Source organism: Lissotriton helveticus, chromosome 1_1 (genome assembly GCF_964261635.1).
Source record: "Lissotriton helveticus chromosome 1_1, aLisHel1.1, whole genome shotgun sequence".
NCBI lineage: Eukaryota > Metazoa > Chordata > Amphibia > Caudata > Salamandridae > Lissotriton > Lissotriton helveticus.
Genome location: NC_136057.1, coordinates 130765326 through 130790806, shown reverse-complemented (window position 1 = coordinate 130790806; position 25481 = coordinate 130765326). Strand labels below are relative to the sequence as shown.

Genomic DNA, 25481 nt, shown 5'->3' with positions numbered 1-25481 from the left:
GTTTTTACATAACTTACTTGATGCACAGATTACCTGTTTGCGACTTTATTTAGCGCACTTTTCAAGTGGCCATCATTATTTATGAATGGCTAGTCATAGGTTTTGATTGTTTCGTCTTTCACTGGCTTGGCATACGTAACACTTTTTAATAAGTGCTATAAATAGACTTTCCGGCACTCTGTATCTACAATCAATAGAACAGTACTAGTTGACCACAAGATCTGTTTATTCCTTTTCTTCTCTTTCTTATTTCTCACAGGGAAGACCTCTTCTAACACCTGCACCGATCAAGTGGATACGGTAGGATGGTCCTAGTGACCCCTCTTTTGACCCTTGGTAATTGTAGCAAGGTTTGTTAGAGGATTTGTTCCTATTAGTACACTAAATAATAGTGCAATTTGCAGTAGCACATATATCAGCTTGGCCCTGACGAATGCAGGTGAATATACACCTCACGGCAGAAACATGTTGGCCTTACTTACTACCAAGCAAATCAGACAGTGATTTTTTCACACTGTCCCTACACTGTTTTCTAGACTGACGTCCAGGTGAACACTAATAAATTTTCATTGTTTGCCTCGATAGTCATTTTAACGCACATCACTTTATAATTTCTTTGCACTGCTTTTGTCAGCTCCACCGATGGTAAGGACACTTACGGTGACTGGACTATGGCCTAGTGATACGAAAGCCAAAATACATCAGGGCTTTAGTACACAGACCCGGTTCCGCGATGTCCTACATGATGAGGCTCCGCCATCTGGGTGGGCTGATAGGACTCAAACTGTCATGTTGAGTGCTGCCTGACTCTGTGGTACCTGATGTATTGCAGTTAGTTACGTTAAGTCCAGTGTCTGTCTGAACATCTTAGCCTTTTTTCGACCTTCAGGTTTCTACGTGATTTGCCCTGCATCACAGGATGTTTCGCATCACTGCCGAGACTCGAACACGGTTCCCCAGATTCAAGGTCGACCGCCCTAGCCATTGGGCCAACTCCTCTCCCCTTGTGTGGGCAGTCCATGTTGGTGCCGTCATGTGTCTCCGACAGGTACATACCTAGTCTTGACTTGGAATTCCTGCTGCAGTGGAGGAACAGAGCTGTGAACTTTATGGGTATGAGAGATGTGCCATAATGGGCAGAGCTGCCAACTTTGGAACTGGGGAATCAGGCTTAAGTCCCAGCCTTGGCTCAACATCATGTGATTCTAGGCAAATCTCTGTGCCTAAAAAATGTGACATGTTATCTGGCGCTCATGTAGAGTTATATAAATCTGCAAAAAAATAAAGGTTTGCAGAAATATAGGAAGATGGTGAAGGATAAGTATGGGTCTGTGAGTCCCCTCAAGCACAGGACATACAACACTTTTCAATATGCTGCCTCAGCTTCTGCTCTGTGTATGTTTATTGACATTCCAATACTGCTGACACACATGTGCTTTGGGCAGCCAATAAAGTTAATGTAAACAATGGAGAGTAAGTTGGGGACACCCTCAGGATGCCTTACCACAGAGTTTGGGTGGGCAGGCGGCACTGCCACTGTCGGCTGTGTGTGCTCATTTTTGGTGATTTTCTGCTGTCCCGCTGCCACTTGTGGAGTTGGACAGACAGCAGTAAATATTAGACTGAATACAGTCTTCTCACCCTCGTCCCAGACTCTCACATGCACTAAGTGGGCCTATTATTGCTTGTTGAGGAGGGAGAGTGCACGGATCTGTACTCCCAAGAGCTGTGCTTGTGTAACAAGGCCTACGTACTCCAATGGCAGAACCCAATTCGCAACAGCAGCTGATGAAACCAGACCTTATGCATTTACTAGAGCTCAGTGGTTTCCATGCGTCTGTCTGGGGTGAAAGGGGTCCAGGACCGGTGTCAAGGCTCCCCGGCTGGGGGCTCCCCGGGAGCGCGGGTGCACATCACAGGAGGAGCTCCGATTGCGTGTGCTGCCGACAGCACACGTGCTACAGGAGACACTGCATGCACAGTAGCAATGCATGGGAGACTTTGTACTCAATGATGGGAAGTGAATTACTTGCACTCCTAGTCAGGGAGGCAAGGGAAGGGTCCCGTGCTGATAAAAAGAAGGGCGTGTGGCAGCCATGCTGAAACTAGCTCAGCACTTGCGGGGATAATTGCTGCTGCTGTGCAACCACATGAAAGCTTGTTGTGTTTGCAGGCGATCCATAGACATTGAAGGACAAGAGAAACAAGCTGGGTAGGCCATGTTGGCCGAGAACAACATTGGCGGCCGTCTTAAAAGAGACACATTAGTAAGGAAATTACTATACTAGAAACAAGGTTTACAAATCTTTGCTGTTTATTTTAGCTGCTTAACCACGGCGGCTATTCCGCCGCAGTGCGGCGGTTTAGTGTAGTGGGCGGGGCCGAGACGGCCAACGGACGTGCCCACCACTACGGAGGTAGTGGGCGCGACGGCCGTTGGCCATCAGAAGCAGCGACAAATTTACAAAGCGCGAGACTTTGTTGCCTCGATCTACAAACTGTGTATTCAGAAAAACATTAACCTCCTAAATGAGTAGCCTGCTACCATAAACGGCCAAGAATGGAATATACTGGTGAGAACAACAAAGCAGCATGAAAGCAGAGGGTATAAACAAGCGGGCCATGTAGGAAATAAGAAAGGACCATGGCATGGGAATCCGCCACCAGGCTGAACAAGGGAGAAATGGAGTGGCTGCAATGAATCATGCTCAATAAACAATGGGGTGACCCTGTGTCCCTTGGAACCTGGGTATAGTCTTGCAAAAAGTACAATGGTTCTGTTGGGTGTAACCAAAATATTTCTTATAAATACAATTCAATTGAGGAACAAGTTATTTTATGCACAGGTTAAATGTGAAAACATTTTCTGGAACACACAATAAAAGCACAGAATCAGGGTTTCAAGGTATTGGGATATTTTATATAAATTGCATCATTTATATATACCCACATATAATAAATTTCATATACACGGCAGCCAACAAGGTGAAAGTCAAGGCGAGTTGTGATCAAGTGACATATTGTGCTCAGTGACATATCTGGATGCGTGATATGTACAAGGTGATTAAGATATCTACAAGTAGTGGAAGAGGCCAGGGTAAACAAAAATACTAAACAAGCATTGGCATAGCCAATAAGTCTCGCCTTTGGGACCGTATAAGTGTTTAGCCATGCAACAGTAGATGTAGTTGCACCAAGGATATTGTGCTGAATAACAAAACACTTATAAGGCCCCCAAGGCGAGACCAATAGAAAAGCACAAGCAATAACTCAAAATGACATGGACTCATTGGAAGAAATGCCAATCCAATGCATCATTAAAGCCGAGGCTTGACGAATGTTACATCAAAAAGGATTTCAAGAATATGATCCCTCTGGATTTTACATCCCCTAAATGTAGAAGTGAGTAGCTGAAAAGAACTCACTATCACCAAAGATGTGGCTTAGCTATGTACCCACCTAAGTAAAAGCTTTAAGAGTTTGTATTATACACATCCTCATTGGTGTTGTAAACCTAAGTAGCTGAATAACGGAGGATCACAATCAAAAGCATTTTTAGTGGACGATTTGATGGACTGCTATAAAAAGCTGTATCAGATGTTCTAAATACAAAAAGGGGAATGAGCACACAACACATGAAGGACTGTCAGATTGTCCTAGTACCAGTAAGGCTTTGTAATGCTATCTTTCTGGATTTCATGCAGATATTTGGTTTGTCAAAGGGTACACCACTATCTTAGTGATTGTAGAATACCTAATAAATTACTATTGTGTTGTCAGGGTAATCTCAACTGACCTACTGCTAGCCAAACTCTTTTTGAGCAATGTGTCTCTTTCTAGACTTTCAGATGGGTGTACCGGATTTTCATAAAAAAATATTGAAGGATCTAATGCATTTGAGTGTTTTCCAATAGACTGGTATAACAGCTGTAATGGGAGTGTTGTCAAACAGAATCTATTTCTAGAGTAAATTATACATCGTGATAAGGACATTCCTTTGGTGGGTTAAGGGATTAGGTACAGCCCCTTGTCAGTAGGGAATAGGATTCAACAACCCCTTCTGGAGCCATAGGGACTGTATGCATTCAGAGTAACAACACGTCTAGAGTGCATGTCTGACTGAGAAGGGGGACTCAGAGGGAGAAAATGAACTGTACTAATCAACATGAAGAAGGAAAGAATTGTTTGCAGGTCATGAGGAGATTCAACATCTGATTGGCTGGGGTGTGCGATATGAAGATTGAATGCGAATTATCATATGATTGGGTCAATGTTTGGTTGCAGTGTGCTACTAGTGTATTGAGGCCTGAGGTTCAAGGATGCCTATAGGTGACTTGTCAGTGACTAGCGATGCAAGAACAAAGGGCGAGTCAGTCTGTTCTCGGAAGTCTGTGATGAGATGCAAAAGAGGGCTGCACTATTTCAAGAAGAATGTAGGGTGGCAGCTCAAAGCTTATTACAGTTGAGAAATCATGCCTTATAACGGATGAACAGTATTGTCACTATTAAACTATATAAAGAAAACAATATGCAGAGATTGCAAGCTTATAAGGATTGCATGTCATATAATATGGATTACTAGTTATTTAGCCTACGAAACAAACAAAATCATATCTTCTCTGGGTGCCAATAACAACAGTCCTCATTTTATCACCTTTAACCGAATTAGAGCAAGAGAAGAGTGAACCAGTCAAGACTCAAACTTGTGACCTTCAGACATACCTGTGCATTGGCTGCCCTAGTCGACTGAGGTACTTTACTTACTACACACTGTTATGTCCTTGCATCAAAGTTTGGTGAATCACAACACATAAGTGATACACTCAATCGCTTTAGAACATAGCTAAAGCAACATGCATCTCAGCAATCCAGAAAAGTCCATATTCTAACTGTATGTGTGATCTTAGACACCGAGTGATCAGTATGTGGGTTCTGATGTTTTGTCTTAACTTCTTTACAGTGTGGGACTTTCCCCAAAATAGGAATGAGTAGATTTTGGTTCCTTAGTTTGTGTATGCAAAGGGCACCTGGGACCTGCAAAACATGCTATAAGCAATGTCAGTCTCTTCAGGAAAGCAGAAAAGACACTTATCAGTGCCAGTCTCCTTGATCTTAACGATGTCGCCACTGTGTTGTAATTACAGCAGCTTAGTCTAGTGAGGCCACCCAAAGTATACCCTGGGTGGTTTCAAAGTACTGGCCACCCTAGGCTTGGTATGTTTTTTGCACCATAACACACCACGTAGGTGGCCTTAACAAATACATTGCAAGTCTTCCTGAGATTACACGACTGTGTAAAGAACTCGTCAGCCTTGTTCCTTAATATGGTCACCACTTTTTGGAACCAGCGTTATCCTTAGAAATATATGGTAGGTTATACCTTCTGCCATATAGAATGGTTTCTCCAGGAATGAGCACTAAAGAACTTACAGAGGACGATTACTCTGACATAAACAAAAGTGTTATCCCACCTGGAGCACAATATGTGTCAATTTTAGAAATGGCAATCTGAACAGCTGTGCCCAAACCATAAGTGTATAGGTTAAAAGTTGACAGGTGCCATGTCAAGTTTCGTCACTGCTGTGCCACAAGTATGGTCTAAATACAGGTTAAATTAACAAATGGTGTTTCCAAAGCAGTGTTAATCCACCTTGATATGGAGAACTCCACACTCACTGCCCCCTCCTTTGAGGTGAAATCATTTCCACTTTCCTCTGTGGTTACCACCTTGTCAATATTGTAATGACAAGCTGCCATTGTTATCTAAAATCTGGTACACGGGGGATATCAGTAAAGGCATTTGTTGCCCCTTTGAAACAAACACTTAAAAAACGTAACTACGAATAGAAAAACTAAAATGTTGGAACGGTCTGTACTACAGCAAAAAGAGCAGCACTTACTGAACATTAATAGTGGATGAATGACACAGGTTGTTCAGTAAAGCTCAAAGAAAATATCACAATATGTTACAGAGGCAGGAAAGACTGACTTGTATGTTTAGTGACCAGGTAACCCCATGCCAGCGAGCACACAATGCCCCACTCCGGCGCATTGGAGAAAAAAATAATGTTTTCGGGTGTGATTGCTCAACTGAATCAACACAACTGAAAAATGTGTTTAACTTTTTTTTATTTTATGCGTTTTTCTATAGCGCGGACTTTAACCGAAGGTGTCAGAGCGCTTCACAATAGGAACAGTAATGATACATGAGGAGAAAATTACAAGTGAACAAATTACACAAAAGCAAGCGATAAGTTACATGAAGCAAAAGTGACAATTGTGAGCAAACAAAATACAAGAGGTAGCACACGGTGCATTACAGGAGGAAAAAGTGACATGTTTGCAAGTTACAAAAGCGTACAAAGTACAAATAGAGGTAAAATACTGCAATAAATGGAGGACACTCAAACACAAGAACAAACGTTACGTAGGCAATGGTGGCACTTGTGCAAGTATCGAAAGCAAACAAAATGTAAGCGGTAGCAAACAGTGTATTACAAGAGAAAAGTGCCATGTGCATGTTACAAAAGAGTACCAGACACAGGTACAGGGATAATGCTGCAATAAATGGAGGATAAGCCCCTGCCTCAAGCACTGCGTCCACACACAGCAGCTGCCCTTCCATACTTTGAACCCCTGCCTCAAGCACTGCAGATGCCGCGCAGTCACTGCCCTCCTTGAAGGCAGCACTTCCATACTTTGAAGCACTGCAGATGCCGCGCAGTCACTGCCCTCCTCAGGCCCGTTTCTAGGTGTTGTGCCGCCCTAGGCGAGAATTGAAAATGCCGCCCCCCCCCCCTCCCTTTTTCTACCATCACTCTCTCCCCCGTCATCCAGGCTAGAAGAATAAATGCATTAGATATACAATAACTTGTATTAACTTTGCAATCATGTGTACACATTTTTATACTGTAACCACTGTCAGAAGTGCAGTCAGAGCTTACAACATTTACTTAGAGCACTCACCCTAAAAATAAAGGCTTTCAATTAAGGAACCATAAATACAAGTTTGAACAATATGAACATATGGACAACAAATGACCTTAACTGCAGGCAGAGGCAGTGCCCTTCCCTGATCCATAATGTGGTACTGCAAACTGGCAGCAAAAGGGTTTGTACAGCAGGGGGTTGGGCCTCCTTGTCCCAAGGACAAAACACACATGAAAACTTGTTGCCCTTGACCCCAAAATCAGAAAGAATTTTTAATCACTGTAATTGACTCAACCATGGTAGAAGGCTACATCATTATCTCCACCTCCAAGCATTGAGGCTTTTCCATCACTTTAGAAACCAATAGTAATTATAGATTTGGAAAAAAGGGCAAAGTGGAACACAGACAAAGCCTTGTACTTTCTTTCAGTGATAATATACATCCAAACATATTATACAATAAACGGAAGCACATCACTGCACAATAGGATGAGCAAAGATCAATGATGTGCCTGTCAGTAGTAAAGCAAGCCTCCCTCTCTCTCAGAAGTGCAGTATATATTCCATTGCCCGTAGACCAGATTCAGCAGGGCAGACTACAGTGACAGTGTTTTTGCGCCACTCTCCAGCCGACCGTGAGGACGGGCTCGGTCCGGAGTCAGGCCGCAGCGGAGATAACAGATAAATTATTTATGAATGATTCACCTCACCGCCGTTCAGATACCACTGCTGTGAACACACAAACGGATTGCTGTGTCAGACTCCACTGCACACTGAACTGCACACCTCGCTGGGTAAGACACCGGCACGTGCTGGTGCATCACCACAGCCATCACAGCATGACATCACAAGATGAATGGTGGCCCTCCCCATCCAGCAGCTGCTTCCTTGACCTTTCACCCCTCCCACATGCTGTTCTACACCACCGGGGTTTCACGTCCTTCCAAGTGCTACGAGAGTGACTAGAATAGGAAAGGCGAGGTAGATAAAACAAAGGCAGCCACTTGTGCATCGCACTGAAATGTATGTTTTCCTTTGAGTTAGTTGTATGTTACCCTCTGCACAGCGTCGGATAGGTAACGCGGGCAGGTGCCTGAGCAGCAGCTGTGGGCCAGGCCAGCGACCCAGCGGGTGCTCGAGTGACCTTGCTGGAGGCAGATGGGCGTCCATTACCTCCATTGCTTGTGGGTGTCACTCCCTTTGTCTCCCTGGGCCGGTCGATTAATAAATGCTGATTGGCCGGGGGCAGGGGGCCTGAGCAAAAGTGGCCTCACTTGTTTCAGGTGTGGTTCAACAGTGTAAACTAATCGGTGCACTTTTTGTATTGTAACCCCTCCCATCCGCCCTTTATATAAAATTTCGCCGAAGCAGTGTTGTGGGGAAAGGCAATATGCAAATGTGGGCCACTTTTTTTAGCGTGTCCGGGCCAGTTTTGAATCCCAATCCAACCCTGCCTCTGCACCCCTAATTTATCCCACCATTGTGTAGCAGCCTATCACACTCGATCTCTGCCCAAGCTTCGCACAGTTCTCCCTGTTGAGGATTCTGTCTGCATTTATGTGCTATCTGTGTTCATGAAGGTCAGCTAGTTAACATAATGATAACACGTGAACTCAGAAATGGCGGGAAGCCTTCTCAGTGCACCGCCTGGCAAGAAGAAGGGGGGTGGTCTTCCGGCTCATAGATGTGAAAACTGACGTCAGCATCCTAGCTCACATCAGTTCTCGCTCAGCAGATGCCTCTAGATATATGTACACACACACACATGCAGTAGTCACATGTCCTAATTCTGACAATAATGAACAACATTGCTCTATTTTGTAAGTGGGGGCAGATGTGTCAAATTGCGAATCTGGGAGAGATAGTGCCTTGAAGGCTGACCATTGCGGGAGTCTGTGGGACGGGCGGGTGTAAGAGGTGAAGCAGGCTTGGTGTTGTCTGTGTAGATGCAAAGAATGCCACAGGCCTCTTCTCGTCCTCGTGTGCTTCCTGTGAAGACCTCCTGGCTCTATCCAGGCCGGACAGGAAGTGGAAACAGACACCTCGCGTTTCTCCCACCCTGCTTCTCACGAGTTTAGCTTCAGTTTGAGCGGTGAGGTCATCTCCCATCTGTTGCCTGCGCTGTGCTTTGCCAGTGGTGAGGTCACTGACTGCAGTGCAGTGTCACCGGCCCTCGTGGCCATATGTGCACTGCACACTGCATGGATCACCTCACTGTGTCAGACACCACTGCTCTGCACACTGTAGAGCACACACACCCCTCGCTGTGTCAGACACCATTGAACACTGCATGACACACCTCGCTGTATCTGCACCCGGCACACACAGCTCGCTGTATCAGACACCACTGCACACTACCCAGCACACTTCACTGTGTCAGACACACTGCACGACACACACACCTCGCTGTGTTAGACACCATTACTCTGAACACTGCACGGCACACACACCTCTCTGTGTCAGACACCATTACTCTGCACACTGCACTACACACACACCTCGCTGTGTCAGACACCATTGTGAGACACCGGAGAGCTCCTGATTGTGCCTGGAAGGGGCCCCTCTACTTACCTTGCAGGGGGGGCTCAAGTTTTGGTATGCCACCGGGAGTCGATCTGATAGGTAGGAGAGACTGGCTTGAATGTGGGTGAGAGGAAGAGAGTCCCTCCGCCGACTACATCCTCCTGGGGGACCTCAACTTCCACCTGGAGAACAACAACGACCGCAACACCATCACCCTGCTCGACAACCTCGACAACCTCGGACTCAAGCAACTGGTGACCACCCCCACCCACCTCGCCGGACACACTCTCGACGCCGTCTTCTCATCCAGCAAAGACGTCACCTTCAGCCACGCAACAGGACTCCACTGGACGGACCACAGCTGCGTCCACTTCACCTTCAGAAGAACGACGATCCACCACCTCCAGCAACAGGTTGCTCGAAGAAGCTGGAACAAGATCACAGCCGACCAGCTCACCGCCTCCCTGAGCCAGCACCCTCCCGCCAACTCAGCGAACCCCAGCCAGGCCGCCGACAACCTCACGAAATGGATCAACGACTGCGCGGACGAACTCGCCCCTCTGAGAACCCCACCCAGCAGATCCTGCAGCAGAAAAACACCATGGTTCACCGACGAACTCAAGAGCTCCAAGAAGAACTGTCGAGCCCTCGAGAAAGCCTGGAGAAGGGAACCAACGACGGACAACATGACCACCCTCAAGCTCGCCACCCGGAAACACCACCAACTGATCCGCGCCACCAAGAAAAATGCATACAAGGACCGGCTGGACAACAACGCACACAACTGCAAGGAACTCTTCAACATCGTGAAAGAGCTCTCCAACCCCAGCGCCGGAAACAACGACATCACCCCATCGCAAGACCTCTGCAACTCCCTCGCGTCCTACTTCCACAACAAGATCACGGACATACACAACAGCTTCAACAACCAACCAACGCAAGCCACAACCGCAACGACGCCACCCACCACCACCCTCCGCACCTGGACCCCGATCAGCACCGAAGACACCATCCGCACCATGAATTCCATCCATTCCGGATCTCCGACTGACCCCTGCCCTCACCACGTCTTCAACAAAGCCGACGCTGTCCTCGCACCCCACCTGCGGGACATCATCAACACCTCCTTCGACTCCGCCACCTTCCCTGAGAGCTGGAAGCACGCCGAACTCAGCGCTCTCCTCAAGAAACCTACAGCAGACCCCACCGACCTCAAGAACTACCGTCCCATCTCGCTCCTCCCGTTCCCGGCCAAAGTCATCGAGAAGACCGTCAACAAACAGCTGGCCGCCTTCCTCGAGACGAATGGATCCCTCGACCCCTCACAGTCCGGCTTCCGAGCGAACCACAGCACCGAGACCGCCCTCATCGCCGCCACCGACGACCTTCGAACTCTGATGGACAACGGAGAAACAGCGGCCCTCATCCTCCTGGACCTCTCCGCGGCTTTCGACACTGTCTGCCACCGCACCCTAGTACAGCGCCTCAGCAACATCGGAATCCAGGAGAAGGCACTGGAATGGATCACCTCCTTCCTCGACGGAAGAACACAAAGAGTCCGCCTACCACCGTACAAGTCAGAGGCCACCAAAGTCATCTGCGGCGTCCCTCAAGGATCCTCACTGAGCCCCACCCTCTTCAACGTCTACATGAGCCCCCTCGCGACCATCGCACGCCAACACAACCTCAACATCATCTCCTACGCTGACGACACCCAGCTGATCCTCTCCCTGACCAACGACCCCGACACCGCCAGAGCCAACCTGCACGAAGGGATGAGAGACGTAGCCGAATGGATGACGACCAGCCGCCTGAAACTGAACTCAGACAAGACGGAGGTCCTCATCCTGGGCTCCACGCCCTCCGCCTGGGACGACTCCTGGTGGCCCCCCGCCCTGGGCACCGCACCCAAACCGACGGACCACGCACGCAACCTGGGCTTCATCCTGGACTCCTCCCTCTCCATGACCAGACAAGTCAACGCCGTCTCCTCGTCATGCTTCAACATCCTGCGCATGCTACGTAAGATCTTCCGGTGGATCCCCACCGAGACAAGGAAAACGGTCACCCAAGCCCTCGTCACCAGCCGACTGGACTACGGCAACGCCCTCTACGCCGGAACCACCGCCAAACTCCAGAAGAGACTCCAGCGGATCCAGAACGCCTCCGCGAGACTCATCCTCGACATCCCCCGACGCAGCCACATCTCCGGACACCTGAGAGATCTGCACTGGCTCCCGGTCAACAAGAGAATCACCTTCCGGCTCCTCACCCACGCGCACAAAGCCCTACACGACCAAGGCCCGAGCTACCTCAACAACCGGATCAACTTCTACACTCCCAAGCGCCTCCTCAGATCAACCAACCACGCCCTCGCCGCCGTCCCCCGCATCCGAAGAGCGACAACAGGAGGAAGATCCTTCTCCTACCTGGCCGCCAAGACCTGGAACTCACTTCCGACCAATCTGCGCCTGACCCAAGACCACCTCTCCTTCAGGAAGAAGCTCAAGACCTGGCTGTTCGAGCAGTAGCGGCACCCCCCCCCTCCCAGCGCCTTGAGACCCTACGGGTGAGTAGTGCGCTCTACAAATGACCTGATTGATTGATTGAAAGAAGGAGATTGGAGGGAAGACAGAGAGTGCGGTAGAAGGAAAATGAAAAGATGAGGCAGAAAGAGGGAGATGGAAGAAAAGAGAGGAGAATCAGAGAGATTCTGAACGAGGCAGCTTGAGGCAGAGAGAATGAGATCGAGTGAGAGAGGGGAGAGAGAGCAGAAGAGCAAGAGAAGGGATGCTGATCAGGAGAGATGTTTTCGGTTGCCAGGGAACGGCTCTGATTTGGTAACTAGCAGCCCCCAACCCTCAGTATGTGTTTTTGTCTGTCTTGTTTCCTGTGCTGGTCTTAGTTTCGACAACATTGCTTTCAATATAGAGCCTTGTCTGTCCATCATCGCCTATGTCTCAGATAAAATGCTCTGCGTATTTTAGATGATTTGTTTTGTAGAGCTCTGAACCAGTCGTCGTTCCAGCGCGCATCGTACCGAGCTGTCTCATGTCGCAGCTATTGATGCCTATCTGGCCGTATATGTCAGTACTCAGTAGTGATTATCGCTCACACTCTTTCTAGCTGCACCTATTTGCATTTACCGGTCTGTCTGTTCTGTAGTCTAGATACTCATGGAAATCTATGAGTATCGTAGATTTCCTGAAACACTCCTGGTAATCTCTGTGGATTCCTCAACGGCCGTCACCCGCCCGCCTCCGCCTCATTTACAACATACATTAGGCCTGACTCAGTGTCAGTGATGAACATTATTACACAATTACAATACATATTAAGATGATTCATTTACAAATATTCGAATTTGCAGCATGCAAATGCATCCGAATCGGATGGATCCGAAATATATATTTTTATATTTATTTTCGCAGGCAGCCAGGCCCAGCGGCCTTCTGACTGACTGACTGACTCACCGGCGGGCGGTGCTTGCACTGATTGACTGCTAGTGTAGTAGTAGTGCTCAAGTCACTCACGACCTGCTGCTTGCTGCGTACCGTCGTACGACACGACCACCACACGGCCAGGCCTGACCACGGGCGACTACGCTGTTTTTGGCTCGTGTGAGTCGTGGTGCTGGGGTGGGTCGGGTCAGGAGAGGGCCGGCGGCCGGCGGGAGATGGAGTCAGGAGACCCAGGAAAAGACTCCCTGTGTGATGGCACTGGCTGGCAGGTGGCAGCTGCAGACCAGTGCTAATTAAATTATGGGCAAAGGGGCGCCAGGCCCAGCCAGTGCCGACACGACACACACAGACCGTCCCCCGCGCCGCGCGCACCGAGAGAGATGGTGGGACTGGTGCGCCGTGCGTCACCGCTGTCACTGGCCTGCCCTACCTGGCAGAAGCACTGCTCGTGGATTGGCCAAGAATGTTCCCCAGGGCCGTCATTGGCAGCGCTATCCCAGCGCTACAAGATTGACGGCCCTGGGGACCCACTAGTGTGTCCCGCAGTCAGACCCGCATCCCGCTCTGATACACACACGTGATGCCATAATAATCTAGGGTGTGCACGCACGCACACCGCTCAGCAACAACAAGCATCAGCAAATGCAATTCAATTGCAAAGATCAGCAGGCCACAGCCAGGCCTGGTCAGGTGCGTGCGCTTCACTTGCACAGTGCACTGAGTCCAGACTAAAATGCCGCCCTCATCATTTTGCCGCCCTAGGCGGCCGCCTAGTCCTGCCTAATGGCAGAAACGGCCCTGGCCCTCCTCGAAGGCTGCCCTTCCATACTTTGAACCCCCCCCCTGCCATTATATATTTCGCAGTAGAGAGGCCTACTCCACGTGCCAGCGCTCCCTGTCTCTGATTGGCGATCTTTGGCCGGAAGTGAGTGATTGGCGGTCTTCGGCCGGAAGGGAGTGATTGGCGGTCTTCGGCCGGAAGTGAGTGATTGGCAGTCTTCGGCCAGAAGTGAGTGATTGTCTTTCGTCTTTTGAAAAGAGCTGCCTGGTAGCGCTTACTTTGAAGTCTGGAAGCTCCACTCCCTCCTCACAATGACTGGCGCCGCTTCCAGGCCGTGGCTGATGTCGTCCAGTCCCACAGACACCATTGTGCGTCCGGGCCCCACTGTACCCGGAATCTACCGCCTGGCTTTGTTTACATCCAAAGCCGTTGGTCTGCCTCCTATGTTGATTGGTGCAGTTACACGCACAGGATGACAAACCATTGGTCGCAGAATATGCCACTTGCCCGGCAGGAAGGACGTTCATAGCAGCGATTGGTTAGAGCCAGTGTACGTCATTGCGGTGGCCGAAGATTATGCGTAGGACGGCACCTCATTGGCTTCTGTTTTAAATATGGCTGCGTCTTCGCTTCCGCGTTCCAATAGGATGGGATTTGTAGTTTTGCGTTTCAATGCTGTGCTCCTCTCTTTGGAAATCTCATACACGTAACCTAACAAGCAGAAGCTGTCTAATGATGTGGAAGTGATAATAGCTGTCACTGTACATTGGAAACGACAGAATGCCTAGTTCAAAGCTGCCAAGGGTTCAGATTGCTGTGTGTGACATTTTCACAATTTCAGTGTAAATAAGAGTGACATTTAAATGACTATGAGTGACACTTTCTTATGAGCAAAATCAAGATATGAAGACGAGGGAAACATAGAAATACCAGAAATTGCACCCATCTGAGCAACAAGAAACTCCAAGATTTTTTTAAAATACAGCAAATACCAGAAATCCAGAGGCACTGTGGGACCCGACTGTACCACTTTACCACTCAGGATGTGAGAGGCCATAGGTACTGCCTGCAAATGACCTCATCTTCTATAACGCCCCTCACAAGAACAGGGTAGATCTCCCATGGGTGGACTTAAGGAGAAGCACGTGCTTCACCCTCTCCCTGCAAGAACTGATCAAGCTGTGCTGTACCCCCCACCCGTACCATGTGGCACTCAACGCCAGCTCCTGGCACAATGTCACCTCATTTCCTGTATCTCTGCAGAGCTACCCCTCCAGGTGGAAGGACCCAAAGTAAAATAAAGCTATTGAAAATTATGTATCGAAAACAATAGGACCAAAAGGTCTTACTTTGAAAGAAATGCTTTTAAATATTTATTTTTACAGAAAATATCACATTGTTTTAAGCAAATAGTTAAAAACAAGGATTATTCTCAATATTTTTTGTCATATGGTCGGTTGCATTTACTTTGTTTATCCTGGAAACGTGTCCTTTTCTTTTCTGATTTATTCAGAAATTGTAATCGTTTTGTTGTTTATAGGCAAGTTGAGAACAGAGAAAGGGAAATTATGAGTTATCTTTTTATGGGATTAAGCATAAATGCGTGTGTATCTGTAAAGCGTTAATGGAAACATTCTAGAACAAGCATTGGCAATGCAATAGGTCTCGCATTAATTAAGTTTGAGCTATTGGCATTGCTAAATATTGCAACACCAATTGCAACAAAAGTCTATAAATTGTAGGCCAAAAAAATGTGTATTTACTTTTGTAGCAATGGTGGCATGCTGCGCTTTAGATGAATATGTTTAAAAGTAAAGTGCGCCATACTGCGATTGCTACAATAGGTAATTGTGGATGCGTTAACAATTGATGTGTGCACTGACGGCTGGTGGTGTTTGTGCCTGGTGAAAGCGTGCACGGATGACTGGTGGTGTTTGTGCCTGGTGAAAGGGTGCACTGACGGTGTGGTTGAGTGTGTGTGCAGTTGTGTGTGCAGTTGTGTGTGTGGTTGTGTGTGTGTGTAGCTGTGAGTGTGATGTGTGTGTGTGTGTGTGTGTCCTCCCATTTGCTGCTTTAACTAAACTGTCTTCCTATTGGGTGCTCCGGTTACTAAACTGAGTGAGGAGAAAGTCGAAGAGGTCGGGCTGGTCCTTTTGAAAACAAGAGACAATGGGATGACCTTTCACACAGTAGCAGCAGGAGACTGCCATTGGCTGAAAGGGGAGCCAATAGCCTATGGCAATGCTTCAGCACAGAACACAATACCATGGACCAGGTATTGTTAACATGCAGGAACCCAGGGTCCATTCACGATAAATTAAAGTAATGGTTGAGAAAGAGAATACAAAAGAAAATCCTCCAACCATCATTCACGCAGGCCTCATTCTGCTGCGGCTACCGACAGCAAACATTAGCTGTCAATACTCAAGGCCCCAATTTCATGAGTTACAATTTTATTTATTTAGTGTTTTTTTTATAAAGCACGGACATTACCCGAAGGTGTTAGAGCGCTGTAAATCAGACGTCAACAAGGCAAAAATGCACCCCTCCCCCCATGAATTTATGTTCAAAATACTTTCTCAAAGTCCTCCCTCTGGCCTACTTTCACATAGTGCATGGGCGTTTTAGTGGTGTAAGAGACAGACCCTTCACTGTCGAGTCATTGCACTGAACCAAGCATCCCCCCCATCCTGGGTGCGGTACTAGCCACTTGGGGAGGATTAACAATCCCATCCATGGCAGTGAAGTCTACAGCTGTGTGTGGGGGTGTAATACTGTATTACACCCCCACACACGGCTGTAGACTTCACTGCCATGCTAATACACAGGGTGTTTAATGGGGCCCATTGCATTCAACGGACAAGTCCTGATGATTGTCACTGTAGTGAAAGGTCAGCCCGGATTACTCACAGGAAGTGCGGTGATTAGCACCTGGCATCAAAGTGAATGGAGTTGGAGCTCTGCCCCTGCCTGTCAGTGCATTGCTGGAAGGGGGGGGGGTAATCTGTCAGGTCATTAGAGGAAATACTTCAGGGTGTGATGGGGGGTTAGGGGTGATGCAATCACTCTGGCGTAAACGGATTGCCTTTCCGGGTGTCTCACGGTGAGTCAGTGTTAATGTTGTGAAGGGTTGGGGGTGCGGGCCGGCAGGTGCGCTACTCAAGTTGGGACGGCAGTCCCTGCGTGAAATGCGCTGTGACCCGATGGGTTAGCCATGGACATGCGAGGCAGTGCAAGAGTCAAAGTGTCAGCCCCGGTACCACTGCGCCTGCTGCACTCTTGACAGCACCTTTTCCGGCTCACACCTCACTCGGTTTTTCAGGGCTGGGCGCATGCGCAGGGACTTACCTTACTCAAGTGTTTCAGGACGAGGTGGGCGCAGGATCAGGATTCCCTAAAGATGTCCAGGGCGCGTGCCAGATGGACATTTTTAATTTAAAGTGAATCCCATTGGTCTAAAGAATGCACCCAACACTTTGTAAAGGTTAGTGAGTAGAGTTTTGTTCAGGCCTGGATGGCTTTAGAGCAGCATATCTAGATGATATTGCTGCCTTTACCTCGACCTGGGAGGATTGCCTGGTCCACCTGAGAGTGGTTTAGCATGCCTGCAGAAGGTTGGCCTCTCTATCAAGGTCAATAAGTGCCAGATAGGACAGAGTTCAGTTGTCTACTTGTGCCACCCTGTAGGTAGAGGCAAAGAGACCTCTCCAACCCAAGATCTAGACCATTCTTGACTGGGTGGTTCCTAAAACCCAGAAGCAGCCAAAGAAGATCATTTGGACCACGGGCTGTCAAAATGCATTTGACCACCCTGAAGCAGCCACGTGCTCAGCACCTGTCCCAAAAAGCACCAGATTATGGGAAACAGTTCATTATTCAAACATGGGCTAGGGGCAGTGTTTGTCACAAACCAATGATGAGGGCCAGGATCAACCAGTTGCCTATTTCAGCAGGTGACTTTGGGGAGCAGCGTTGGAGTGCCATTGAGAGGGAAGCCTCTGCTGTGGTCTGGTCCCTGAAGAAGCTGAGAACCTCCTTGTTTGAGACTCACTTCAAGGTTCAAACTAACCACAGGCCTCTCCGGTGGCTAATGCTGATGAGTGTACCCCAAACTGTTGAGGTTGTCCACTTTCCTATAGGGCATGGGTACTCACAAACTTTCTCTCAGGGCCAAATTTACAGTGTGGTTGTGTCCGAGGGCCGCATCGGTGGGGGCGGGGTCAGTGGGGGATGGGGTGGGGACGCCTCGTCCACTGAGCCACCAGACCCGGCATACACACCTCTCTCTCTCTCTCTCATTCTTTTTCAGTCTCTCTGTCTCCCTCCCTCTTCCTCCCTCTCTCTACCTCTCTCTCCTCCCTCTGTCTCACTCACTCTGACAGTCTCACTCCTCTCACTCCCTCTCTCCCTCTGTCTCACTCACTCTGACTGTCTCACTCTCTCTGTCACCCTCTCTCTCTGTTTCCCTCTCCCTGTTACCCTCTCCCTCTCTTTGTTTCCCTCTCCCTCTCTTTGTTTCCCTCTCTCTCACTCGGTTTCCCTCTCCTCACTCTATTTCCCTCTCCCTCTCTCTCCTTCCCTCTCTCTTTACTTCCCTCTCCCTCCTTCCCTCTGTCTCCCTCTCTCTCCTTTCCACTCCCTCACTCTGAGGTCTCCCTCACTCTGAGGTCCTCCCTCCCTCACTCTGTCTCCCTCCCTCGCTCTGTCTCCCTCCCTCCCTCGTTCTGTCTCCCTCCCTTCGTCGCTCTGTCTCCCTACCTCGTTCTGTCTCCCTCCTTGCTCTGTCTCCCTCCCACGCTCTGTCTCTCTCACTCTCCCTCTGTCTCCCTCCCTTTCCCTCGCTCTTCTGTCTCCCTCCCCCTCCCTCGCTCTCCCTCGCTCCTCTGTCTCCCTCCTTCTCCCTCGCTCTCCCTTGCTCTCTCTCTGTCTCCCTCCCTCGCCCTCTGTCTGCCTCTCCCTAGCTCTCCCTCTGTCTTCCCTCCCTCACTCGCCCTCCCTCGCTCTCCTTCGCTCTCCCTCGCTCTCCCTCGCTCTCCCTTTCTGCCTCTCCCTCGTTCTCTCTTTGTCCCCCTCCCTTGCTCTCCCTCACTCTTCCGCGTTCTCCCGCGTTCTCCCGCGCTCTCCCTCGCTCTCCCTCACTCTCCCTCTGTGTGCCTCTCCCTTGCACTCCCTATGTCTCCCTCCCTCGCTCTCTGTCACTCTCCGTCTGTCTCCCTCCCTTGCTCTCCCTCTGTCTGCCTCTGTGTCCCTCCCTCGCTCTCGCGCTCTCCCTCGCTCTCCCTCTGTCAGCCTCTGTCTTGCTCTCCCCCCTCTCTCTCTGTCTCCCTCACTCGCTCTCCCTCGCTCACTCGTGTTCTTCCACGCTCTCCCTCGCTCTCCCTCTGTCTGCCTCCTTCATGCTCTCCCTCTGTCTCCCTCCCTTGCTCTGCCTCGCTCTCCCTCACTCTGCCTCGCTCTCCCTCGCTCTGCCTATGTCTGCTTCCCTCGCTCTCCCTTGCTCTCCCTCGTTTTCCCTTGCTCTCCCTCACTCTCCCTCTGTCAGCCTCTGTCTCCTCCCTCGCTCTCTCTCTGTATGCCTCTGTCTCCCTCGCTCTACCTCTGTCTCCCTCCCTCGATCTCCTGTCTGCCTCTCCCTCGCTCTCCCTCACTCTCTCTCTGTCTCCCTCCCCCACTCTCCCTTGCTCTCCCGCATTCTCCTGCGCTCTCCCTCGCTCTCCCTCGGTCTGCCTCTCCCCTCGCTCTCCCTCTGTCTCCCTCCCTGCTCTCTCTCTGTCTGCCTCTCCCTCGCTCTCTCTCTCCCTCCCTCGCTCTCCCTCGCTCTCCCTCGCTCTCCCTCATTCTCCCGCGCTCTCCCTCGCTCTCCCTCTGTCTGCCTCTCCTTCGCTCTCCCTCTGTCTCTGTCTCCCTCCCCCGCTCTCCCTCTGTCTCCTCCCTCGCTCTCCCTCTGTCTACCTCCCTTCCTCTCTCGTGCTCTCCCTCACTCTCCCTCTGTCTGCCTCTCCCTAGCTCTCCCTCTGTCTCCCTCCCTCACTCACCCTCCCTTGCTCTCCCTCGCTCTCCCTCTGTCTGCCTCTCCCTCACTCTCTCTCTGTCTCCCTCCCTCACTCTCCCTCACTCTTCCGCGCTCTCCCTCTGTCTGCCTCTCCCTCGCTTTCCCTCGCGCTCTCTCTGTCTCCCTCACTCGCTCTCCCCTCGCTCTCCCGCGTTCTTCCATGCTCTCCCTCGCTCTCTCTCTGTCTCCCTCCCTCGCTCTCCCTCTGTCTCCCTCCCTCGCTCTCTCTGTGCTCTCCCTCGCTCTCTCTCTGTCTGCCTCTCCATCGCTCTCCCTCTGTCTCCCTCCCTCGCCCTCCCTCGCTCTCCCTTGATCTCCCTCTGTCTGCCTCTCCCCTGGCTCTCCCTCGCTCTCTCTCTGTCTCCCTCCCTCGCTCTCCCTCGCTCTCCTGCGTTCTCCCGCACTCTCCCTCGCTCTCCCTCTGTCTCCCTCCCTCGCTCTCCCTCTGTCTACCTCCCTCGCTCTCCCTCTGTCTCCCTCCCTCGCTCTCCCTTTGTCTGCTCTATATCCCTCCCTCGCTCTCTTGCGCTCTCCCTCACTCTCTCTCCCTTGCTCTCCCTCTGTCTGCCGCTCCCTCGCTCGCCCTCACTCTCCCTCTGTCTCCCTCTGTCTCCCTCCCTCGCTCTCCCTCTGTCTGCCTCTGTCTCCCACCCTCACTCTCCCTCGCTCTCCCTCTGTCTGCCTCTCCCTCGCTCTCCCTCTGTCTTCCTCCCTCGCTCTCCCTCACTCTCCCTCTGTCTCCCTCTCTCTGTTTCCCTTTCCCTCACTCTGTTTCCCTCTCCCTCACTCTATTTCCCTCTCCTCTCTCTCCTTCCCTCTCTCTTTACTTCCCTCTCCCTTCTTCCCTCTGTCTCCCTCTCTCTCCTTCCCCCTCCCTTACTCTGAGGTCTCCCTCACTCTGAGGTCTCCCTCCCTCATTCTGTCTCCCTCCTTCCCTCACTCTATCTTCCTCCCTTCGTCGCTCTGTCTCCCTCCCTCGCTCTGTCTCCCTCACTCTCCCACTGTCTCCCTCCCTTTCCCTCGCTCTTCTGTCTCCCTCCCCCTCCCTCGCTCTCCCTCGTTCCTCCCTCTCCCTCGCTCTCCCTCGCTCTCCCTTGCTCTCCCTCTGTCTCCCTCCCTCGCTCTCCCTCTGTCTGCTTCTGTCTCCCTCCCTCGCTCTCCCTCTGTATGCCTCTGTCTCCCTTGCTCTACCTCTGTCTCCCTCCCTGGCTCGCCCTCCCTCGCTCTCCCTGTCTGCCTCTCCCTCGCTCTCCCTCACTCTCTCTGTCTCCCTCCCCCGCTCTCCCTTGCCCTCCCACATTCTCCTGCGCTCTCCCTCGCTCTCCCTCTGTCTGCCTCTCCCTCGCTCTCCCTCTCCCTCCCTCCTTCGCTCTCCCTGTCTCCCTCCCTCGCTCTCCCTCTGCCTGCCTCTATCTCCCTCCCTCGGGCTCTCCCTCGCTCTCCCTCCCTCCCTCACTCGCCCTCCCTCGCTCTCCCTCTGTCTGCCTCTTCCTCGCTCTCTATCTGTCTCCCTCCCTCGCTCTCCCTCGCTCTCCCGCACTCTCCCTTGCTCTCCCTCTGTCTGCCTCTCCCTCGCTCTCCCTCGCTCTCCCTCTGTCTCCCTCCCTCGCTCTCCCTCTGTCTCCCTCCCTCGCTCTCCTCTGTCTACCTCTGTCTCCCTCCCTCGCTCTCTCGTGCTCTCCCTCGCTCTGCCTCTCCCTAGCTCTCCCTCTGTCTCCCTCCCTCACTCGCCCTCCCTCGCTCTCCCTCGCTCTCCCTCGCTCTCCCTCTTTCTGCCTCTCCCTCGTTCTCTCTTTGTCTCCCTCCCTTGCTCTCCCTCACTCTTCCGCGTTCTCCCGCGCTCTCCCTCACTCTCCCTGTGTGCCTCTCCCTTGCTCTCCCTCTGTCTCCCTCCCCTCGCTCTCCCTCTCCCTCCCTCCCTCGCTCTCCCTGTCTCCCTCCCTCACTCTCCCTCTGCCTGCCTCTGTCTCCCTCCCTCGTGCTCTCCCTCGCTCTCCCTCTGTCTCCCTCCCTCACTCGCCCTCCCTCTGTCTGCCTCTCCCTCGCTCTCTATCTGTCTCCCTCCCTAGCTCTCCCTCGCTCTCCCGCACTCTCCCTTGCTCTCCCTCTGTCTGCCTCTCCCTCGCTCTCCCTCTGTCTCCCTCCCTCGCTCTCCCTCTGTCTCCCTCCCTCGCTCTCCTCTGTCTACCTCTGTCTCCCTCCCTCGCTCTCTCGTGCTCTCCCTCGCTCTCCCTCTGTCTGCCTCTCCCTAGCTCTCCCTCTGTCTCCCTCCCTCACTCGCCCTCCCTCGCTCTCCCTCTTTCTGCCTCTCCCTCGTTCTCTTTGTCTCCCTCCCTTGCTCTCCCTCACTCTTCCGCGTTCTCCCGCGCTCTCCCTCGCTCTCCCTCACTCTCCCTGTGTGCCTCTCCCTTGCTCTCCCTCCCTCACTCTTTGTCACTCTCTGTCTGTCTCCCTCCCTCGCTCTTCCTCTGTCTGCCTCTGTGTCCCTCCCTCGCTCTCTCGCGCTCTCCCTCGCTCTTCCTCTGTCTGCCTCTCTCTTGCTCTCCCCCTCTCTCTCTCTGTCTCCCTCACTCGCTCTCCCTCGCTCACCCGCGTTCTTCCACGCTCTCCCTCGCTCTCCCTCTGTCTGCCTCCTTCATGCTCTCCCTCGTTCTCCCTCCCTTGCTCTCCCTCGCTCTCCCTCTGTCTCCCTCCCTCACTCTCCCTCTCTCTGCCTGTCTCCCTCCCTCGCTCTCTCGTGCTCTCCCTCGCTCTCCCTCTGTCTGCCTCTCCATCGCTCTCCCTCTGTCTCCCTCCCTCGCCCTCCCTCGCTCTCCCTTGCTCTCCCTCTGTCTGCCTCCCCCCTGCTCTTCCTTGCTTTCTCTCTGTCTCCCTCCCTCGCTCTCCCTCTGTCTCCCTCCCTCGCTCTCCCTCTGTCTCCCTCCCTCACTCTCCCTTTGTCTGCCTCTGTCTCCCTCCCTCGCTCTCTCGCGCTCTCCCTCGCTCGCCCTCCCTCGCTCTTTATTTATTTATTTATTTCCATATATATAGCGCGTTATCACCCCAGGGTCTCTAAGCGCTTGTACAAAGAGAAACCAGTCCCACAGATAGCAGATGTCAGACCTATAACGCACTCCATGCTTCTCGGAAAAGAATTGTTTTTAGCATTCGGCGAAAGAGCACAAGATTAGGTTCCTTCCGAAGGTCAGTTGGAAGTTTATTTCATGCTGCAGGGAGCAGAATGGAGAAGGCACGCCCCCCAACCGTGGACAGGCGAAAGCGAGGGTTCGCCAGAAGAGTAGCTTCAGAAGATCGAAGTACCCTACCCAGAGTGTATCCAGCCAGTCTGCTTTTAATATAACTGGGCGCATTACCATAAAGTGCCTTGTGTGAAATACACAGACCTTTAAACAATGCCCTCTGTCTGACAGGGAGCCAGTGTAGCTGATACAGGAGAGGAGACGCACGCGTTGTCCTAGGTTTCTTAAAAATCAATCTTGCTGCATCGTTCATGACCGTCTGCAGCCGCGTAAGTAGTCGCTGGGGTAGCCCTAAGTACAGCGCATTGCCGTAGTCCAGGCGTCCCAAAATCATGGCAGACACAACGCTTCTTAAGGTGGAAAAAGACAGCAGATGAGAGATCTTACGAATCTGTCTCAGAAGACCAACGCAAGTTCCTACGACTACAGACACCTGTTTGTTCATGGACAACGTGCTATCGATGTAAATTCCCAGGCTCTTCACCACGGTTGCTGGTTCCGGTGACTTGCCCAACTCCCTGGGCCAAAAACCGTCGTTCCACAGACTGCTCTGGATGGCTATGGGCAGCACCTCGGTTTTGTCAGGGTTGATCTTCAGGGAGTTGGCAGTCATCCAATTTACTGTAAACCTTAAGATGTTATGCAACCGGGTTTGAGCACCTGGAGAGTCCTCTATTTGGATAATGATCTGCGTATCGTCAGCGTAGTTAAAAATCTGACAGTCCATCTGGTTAAGAGCTGAAATTAGTGGCTGCAGGTAGATGTTGAAAAGGAGTGGTGAGAGGGCAGAGCCTTGCGGCACTCCACAGGTGATGGCCGCTGATGTTGAAACTAGGTCGGACAACTGCACCCTCTGTGATCTATCCTGCAGAAAGGAGGAGAGCCAACCTAGCGCATGCCCCCTGATGCCCATGTCTCTCAGACGCGACAGCAATTGACTGTGACAAACCGTGTCAAAAGCCGCGGAGAGATCGAGTAATACCAGGGCACCGGGGATCCTCTTATCGGCTCTGCGCCTTAATTTGTCTAAAATAGACACCATCACCAACTCCGTGCTGTGATGGACCCGAAAGCCAGCCTGATTTTGCTCTAGCAGATCATTTAACTCCAACTGCTTAGAGAGATGTGACAACACATGTTGTTCCAAGACCTTTGCTAAGAAAGGAAGTTGGGAAATGGGTCTGAAGTTTTTTTAATTTTTTGTGTCTGCCCCTGGCTTTTTTAACAGCGGAATCAGCCGGGCCTCCTTAAACATAGCCGGAACTTGTCCAGTTTCAAGGGACTTATTAAGCAGGTGGAGGATATCCTCCTCCATTCCTGGCAAAGCTAGTTTAAAGACACTTGGAGGACAGGGGTCCGCCTGGGAGCCTGATTTTACCCTCCCTATCAAGCTGGTTAACATCTCCTTCGTAATCAAGGGGATGATATTTAGAGGGTTATCCACTTTGGGCATGATAGACTCAACTTGGAGCGAGCATTCCAAAACAGGGGTGCGCGAAATTTCTAGCAGAAGATCTTCAATTTTCTTGATGAAGAAGTCCTGGAAAAGTTGCCAGTCCTCCTGTGAGAAGTTAAGTCTCTGCTCCTTATTTTTCCTCAATTCAGAGAGTACCTTAAAAATTTCTTTTTGCGGGTTACGAGCTGTGGCAATCCTGGTCTCAAAAAACTCGGATTTTCGAGCTACAATAGCCTTTTTATACACAGCCAGCTCATGTTGGTATAGGCTCCGTGCCATCGAGCTGTAATCCCGCCTCCAGGCTCTCTCTGCCTTACGCAGTGCCTGTTTCCTTAACCTCAACTCATCGTTGTACCAAGGCGCTCCAGCCCCTTTGTCCACCACTTTCACCCTTCTGGCCGGTGCCATAAGGTCAATAGTGGATTTTAACTTGTCCACTACCATCTGGTGGATAACCTCAAGTTTATCGTCACCGATAGTCGGAGTGACGGGGTTTAACAGGTTTCTCACCAGATCTTCTGCGTTTATGGAGTTCCATCGCCTCACCGTTCTCCACACCGGCCTAGATTTCTCTCCAAATTTGGGTGGTACTTTCTGTCCCCTAACCAGATAGTGGTCAGACCATGCACAGGGTTGACCAGATATCATCCCATCTCCAGGGTCAGTTGACCATACCAGATCTAACGTATGGCCCTTGTCATGAGTGGGACCAACTACAAGTTGAGTCAGACCAAGCGTGATTAGTGCTTCCTCTAGGTGGCTTGCTTGCCCCTCCTTAGGGGAGGCCTCCCAATGGAAATTAAAATCTCCCATGACCAATAGGTCCTTATAGCGCGACCTAAGGTCATGGACCAGCTCCACGAAGCCATCCACAAAATCGGGGGTAGCCCTAGGGGGACGATACACCAGCAGGATGACCAAGCACTCTCTATCCGCCTCTAATTTAACCCCTAATATATCAGCGCCTCCCAAGCATTCAGCACAAATTATTTCAGCCTTCCAGCAATTCTTATAAAGAAAAGCGACTCCCCCTCCTCTC

At 51.0% G+C, this 25481-nt stretch overlaps 1 protein-coding gene across 3 annotated transcripts in view; it reads right to left on the bottom strand.

Moving 5' to 3' along the window:
* LOC144769141 (uncharacterized) overlaps window positions 1-14160 on the bottom strand; it is a 99502-nt gene extending 85342 nt beyond the window's left edge. For all 3 annotated transcript variants that reach the window (XM_078653319.1, XM_078653183.1, XM_078653376.1), the window contains exon 1: window positions 13974-14160. The gene's annotated coding sequence lies outside the window, so the exon portion shown is untranslated. The remainder of the gene's footprint in view (window positions 1-13973) is intronic.
* Between the last annotated feature and the right edge of the window lie 11321 nt (window positions 14161-25481).